This window comes from Coptis chinensis, chromosome 9, assembly GCF_015680905.1.
Source record: "Coptis chinensis isolate HL-2020 chromosome 9, ASM1568090v1, whole genome shotgun sequence".
Taxonomy (NCBI): Eukaryota; Viridiplantae; Streptophyta; class Magnoliopsida; order Ranunculales; family Ranunculaceae; genus Coptis; species Coptis chinensis.
In genome coordinates, this window is record NC_141464.1 from 31,167,803 (window position 1) to 31,174,407 (window position 6,605).

The window sequence follows — 6,605 nt, forward strand, 5'->3', positions numbered from 1 at the left end:
AATCATCCATGAAAACTTCCATAAAAGCGGCTCTACCATGTCACTAAATATATGAAGCATACACATTTGGAAGGTACGGGGAGCATTACAAAGGCCAAAAGGCATTAGTTTATAGGCATCGTTCCAAAGGGACATGTGAAGGTAGTCTTTTCTTGGTCATCAATATCAATAATAATCTGAAAATAGCCTGAGTAGCCATCCAGAAAACAATAAAAAGCATGACCAGCTAGGCGTTCGAACATTTGATCTATAAAAGGTAAAGTAAAGTGATCCTTTCGTGTCATAGCATTTAAAAGCGTCTTTAATCAATCTGAGATCCTCCATTTTATAGGACCTTGTGTGACAACATAGTCACCCTTTCCGTTACGAACCATGGTAACTCCCGATTTCTTAGGAACTACATGAATGGGGCTTACCCATTCGCTATAAGAGATTGGGTATATGATACCCGCATCGAGTAAGCGTAAGACTTCTTCCCTAACCACCTCTTTCATGGTAGGGTTCAAAGCGTCGGCTGAGGTTAGCGAGAAGTCTTGGCGTTATCCTCAAATGGATCACGATGAGTGCAAACATTAGGGTCAATTCCCTTAATGTCGGCTAGGGACCAACCAATCGCGAACCGATGTTCCCTAATCACCCGGATTAAATGCGTGTCTCTTCATTCTTAGATAACAAAGAAGATATAATTACGGATGACTACCATCGGATCAAGTTGAATATATTTTAATTCTAGGGGAAGAGGTTTAAGCAGGGGGTGGAAGGAAAATCAATAGATGTTTAAAATTCGGGGTCTTCATTTTGCATAATGAATACTTGCTTTGGTAGCAAGTCTTCATACTCAATATATGGAGCAACCGAAGGGTCTACAATTGGTGTGGACTCAAGGATGGTGTTGACTTCCTCTAAGTAGGAGTCATTTACAAAATCTGAAGTTCAAAAGAAAGGAATTTGTACATATTGTTTTCGGAAGCGTGTTGTTAAAATAATCTTGAGCTAAGCTCTCGATCATGCTAACCTCCCCATCTATAGGCGAATCACGGTAATTGTTTCATCATTTTAAAAACATTTACCTCAACTAAGAAGATGGCCAAAAGATAAGGACATCTTACCATCAGCGGCAATTTATAAGTGTGTTGGCGGTTGCTAAGAAGGGGCACCCTAAGATGATTGAATGCAGAGTCGTTAGCGACTTCGTATCGAGGATAACAAAATCGGCGGGATAGTAGAAATCCACGAACCTTAACAAACCGTTTTTCCACTACACCCTTAGGATACTTAATTGACTTTGTCCGCTAATTGCAGCGTTATTTTTGTAGGTTGCATTTCACTGTGAACCTATTTGTTTATACAAATAATATGGGAGTAAGTTAACACTTTCGCCCCGGTCTAATAAAGCGATGCGTCGTGTGGGAATCTCTAAGGTGCATTTTCTGATGGGGCGACCGGGGTTCTTGTACTTAACAATTCCATTATTTTTTTGGATAAAGTTGGGAATTGTTCAGGATAGAAAAGGCATCTTTAGGTATGTTGGTCTTCGCCTAGTAGTGCACAACTCTTTAAGAAACTTAAGCGTGATTAGGTAGCTTTTTAATAGCTTCGAGAAAAGGAAGGTTTATCGTTAGATTTTTGAAAATGTTCCTTATCTTCTCAAAGTTGGTATCCACAGTTAGCATGGCTAATTTTTTTGGAGCGGTGGTTTCACTCTATATTTAAGCGTATGGCTCGACTTGATGTGTAACCTTGGCTTTCTGTTTCTTAGGTTGTGGTTTAAGCTGGTACCTCTCTCGGTGGTAGGCTCTTGAGTTTCTATTTAGGTTATCTAGTTAGATATCCGGTGTAGGAATCTTGATGGGGTAACTATAGGCATAGTTACTTTGTTATCAACCACTCTTCGAGCGGAGGGTGGTGATGGCATTTAGATCACCCTACGATTGTAGTTTCCGTGCTAGTATTACCGTTTACCTCAAAGGTACGTTGTGTTCTTTGTTTTAGGGTTTGGTATAGCTTGTCCTGGAAACACGCCTTTTGGTTGGGCTTTCTCTTGGGCTAACTGTTGTATGCCCTGATTTATGGATTGTAAGATCTGTTGGTTTGATTGAGTCATTGATTGGAAAAGTTGTTGGGTAACTTGTATAAAGGCGTCTATACGATCCGGATGTGATTGTGTAGTAGTCCGCAGTGGTCGCATTTTGGAACTATCTCCGTTGATTATTTATGGGTGGGTTGTGATAGTTACTATTGTTAACGGAGCGATACCTCTATTGGTATTATAACTATTATAATTACCACGACCTTGTGCTAAACCTTATGGATGGTTTTGGCTTGGTTGTTATAATTATTATAATTTCCCTGACTTTGTCCACTGTCCTTGCCTAGGTGGAGCTTGATTATAGTTGTTAAACACTTTTAACATTTTGGTTATTAACCCTTGGAGGTGAAACTTGTTGGTTGTTTAAGCCAACTAAAGTTGGGATGTTGTCTCCATGGGGCATTAGGAATAGGATAGCTATTAATGGAGCAAACATTGTCTTGCTCTAATTGTTGTTGTTCATATAGCGAGAGGACAATAGGATTGGGTGCTCATGACTCAAACGGACATTACATGGGTTGGAGTTAACATTCATGGCGGGGATAGGCTTTTGTTGCCTGAGAAATAGCCTCAACCTTTTTAGTTAGAGATTCAATTAAATTTTTTAGTTCTAGATCGGGTTTCATCTCAAACATACCGGCGGTCTTAAGCTGTTGAAGAAGAACTAACAGTAGCGGGGGATATCATCACTACCCCCGATTGTTATTACGTTTAGTTTGATCTTCTAAAATTTTGTAAGCCTCAGGGGCTCCTTTACTTAGGAAACTACCCCATTCATTATGTCAAGGACTTCTTTATGGTGATGTTGAAGTCCTTTGAAAAAAGCACGATACTAATGTGTCTTTTGCTAGGTTATAGTGTGGACACTCTATAAAGCGGTCGGTGAAAGCGATTCAAGCCTCGAAAATGATTCATGAGGATTTTGTGGGAAAAATGAATCTTGGAAAGCATCTCATCCGTCTTTAGGGGTGGGTAAAATGTTTCATAAGCAATTTGAACAAGTTTAGCCCACGAGTCCAGTTAAGGCTTGGGCGGTTAACCAAAGGCAATTTGCCTTATCGGCTAAGGTGAAGGGAAATACCCTTAGTTTAATTTGTTCCATTACCAACCGTAGGATGATGGAATGTTGTAAGGACTTGTTCAATCCTACGTGTGTTGATAAGGTTTTCATGGTCTAAACCATGGAAAGCGGGTAACAAATTAAATATGTTTGGGGAATTCGAAAATCCCCAGATTACTGCTAGAGCGATGCAAGGTTTAGGGTTATAAACTCGAGGCTTTGTAAAAGTCGGAGAGGAGTCTCTCTTTCTTCAGCCATTATGTCGGTGTGGTTGGTGGAATAGTAGCTAGAGGTGTAGTGATTGGTATACTCGATAGATTTGTTTGTTGGCGCCGCCCGGTTAATTCGTTGGTGTTTTTTCTCCGACCGGACCTTAATCTCATGCAAGTCTAAGTCTAAACCGACAACACTCCAAACAATCTTGATATTTTAGTATAAACCTCTAGCGGAGATCACGAGGTATGGAAGAAAGGAATACGATAAGCGTCCTTGCTTAAAAGCTATGAATAAGCGTCTTGTTTTTGGCGTGTTTAGTGTAAATAACAAGTTAGATCACTGAAAAACTTAAAACCCAAAGTTGAAACAAACTGTAGAAATCGAAAAAATTTGGCTTAGAAATTTGGCTTCGCTTAAGGCCTTGATGGCGCTCAGTATTCGATAACTTAAGCGGGTGGGCGCTTCGGTATAGAAGCGGGTGGCACTCTTGTTCGATAACTTAGTGCGGGTCGGCTTCGGTATAAGGCGGGTCGTGTTAAGGTTCGAGGCTATAGAGCAGCGGGTTAAGCTCCTTATAAGCGATCGGCTTCGATTGTAATTTTGTCGGCGGAATTTTTCAGCGGCTGAAGCGGATAACCACGGTATGAATCAAACAAGGGTGGGTAGGTTTAATGGGACTTAAAATGACTTATTCTACTATAAAAACAATGCTAAAAGTGCAACTAAGATGGCTTGTGGCAATTTTGATTAAACATAAAATGAAATAGTTTACCTACAAAATGAGCGATGAACTCAAAGCGTAAAGTAAACTAAAACTTTCTTATGTGTCTATATTTATCAAAGTTTCTACTCTCAATTCTATCAAAATAAAGTGGAGTAACAAATTAGTTCCACTCCTAGTTCTCTAGCATGGAATGTTTTATAGTGTAATTTGTTAGGTCTTAAGTCTAATGAGGCTTTCTGAAGGGTGTTATACTCACGATACCTATATGAAATTGATTATGTTGAATTTAACTCACGAATGCTATGGAAATATGATTGTTTTGAATCTAGATAAAGGATTAGAGGGGAATTGAATCCACCTCGAATCCAACTTAATAACCTAGCATAGATTCTTGTATCTCGATTCTTACGTTCTTCGACAAGAAACTTCGAGTTCTAATCCACTAGTGTTCATGCCATTTCTACGAATACTAACTAGCATTTGAGGTCGTCCACCCATTCTCATGGCAAATCCACGACCTTCTAGAGTGGAATAGATTCTACATGTACTACACTATACCACTAAGTTTTCATCAAGGCTTCACCAACCCCTCTAATGGAGGTTTTAGCCTTGAGTCATCAAACCATCATTTCCCGTTGCATTATAACTACTCGTCATATTAAAATTCTAACTTAACTAAATTAACTAACAATGTTTCAATCTACTTAAACTCTGAAATGATAATCAACAAAAATTAAAACTAGATCTATAAATTGAGATGACAAAAATCGAAATTGACAAAATAACTATTTTATTTATCTAATCAATCAAAAACAATGATTCAAGACTTAATCTAAAAAGAATTGAAAATGGAACTAAAACTTAATTAATCTACTTGAAAACTAGATCTAGAATTATCTATATGGTTTTAGGTCTAACTAGCTACCATTAACAAAGAGCAAAGCTTTTGTTTTATATGTCGGATCAAAAATCGTGCATGGGCTTGGAGCCATGTTTTGGGCGAAGAATCGAGGCCCAAAAACCAATCTTCGATCCAAAAAGGCCTCTTCAGCTTCAGTTGGCTTCAACAGACTTTTCGTCCAATTTTTCTCCTCTTATTGGATCAAGGCTTAGACCATTGGAAAGCTCTTTCGAGCGGTCGTTTTGACATAAGGTAGGCCCCATTCAGTCTGAGTCCAAAGATCGGCCTTGAAGTTCTGTGACTTGTGTCTTTGTTTTAGCCAGCGTCGACTTTTCACTTTTTGCCGGGCTTTAGAAAGGCTATGTCTTCTTGAATCTTGGCCTTTAATCCGCAGAACTCCATAGTAACCGACCTTAGCTCCTTTATCTAAGCTAAAGTGGCACATTTACGCACATAATGGACTTTGAAACACGAAATGCATAAAACAAATGTCGGTGTTAACTCTTAATTATTACTCACATAATTGGTCTAAAAGTATGCATTGCGCCTATCTTTCATGGATGCTTCTTGAGTACTACTAGATATCTTTGAATGTGGATGACCAAGAGTTCACCACCTTCATCCTGACAAAGGCATTTTTATACATTTGTTATGCCTTTTGGTTTGAAAAATGCCGTCTGACCTACCAAAAGCTTGTCAATACAATTTTTACGATCTGGCTGGGAAAATAATGGAGGCTTATATCGATGATATAGTCGTTAAATCGAAGCTTCTTGGTGATCACCTTTTCACGATCTTCAACTTGTTTTTGATAGGCTTAACAAGTATAACATGAGACTCGATCCGCGAATGTTATTTTGGCCTCTCTTGGAATTTTTGGGATACCTCATGACTCGTAGAGGTAATGAGGCTAATCTGATCAGTCTGTAGCGATTATTGATATGCCATCACCAAAAATAAGAAGGAAATTCACTACTAATTCGACGCATTTCTTTATAGATTTATTTCAAATATTTCAATCGTTGTCATCCGCTTCTTCGTGGTGGATTGTTTTCTTAGTCCCAACTAGTCACTCTTGGTCGATGAGCTTCTGAGGAAATATTATATGCGATGCTTAATTAAGATGATTACTAGAAATTAACTACAAATGCTATGGAAATACTATTGTTTGACTCTAGATAAAGAGATTGGGAATTGAATCCACCTCGAATCAACTTAACAACCTAGTACAGAATGTTGTATCTCAATTCTCACGTTCTTCTGCGGCAAAGAATTCGAGTCTAATCCTAGTGTTCATGGCATTTCTACCAAGTACTAACTAGCATGTGGTGCAGCCCACCCATTCTCCATGGCGGCTAAAGCGACCTTCTAGAGTGGAATAGATGCTTCTGGCGTTTCTATACTAAACAACTAAGGTTTCATCAAGGCTTCATCAACCCTCTAATGGAGGTTTAGCCTTGAGTCATCAATCTAACATTTACCATTGAATCTAAACTAAACATAATGTGAGAAATTGAGAATTACTTAATTTAGCAATAATGAATCTAATTTAATGGCCGGAATAAAACAATGACAAGAATTGAATTTAGATCTAAAATGGAAATGACAAATTGAA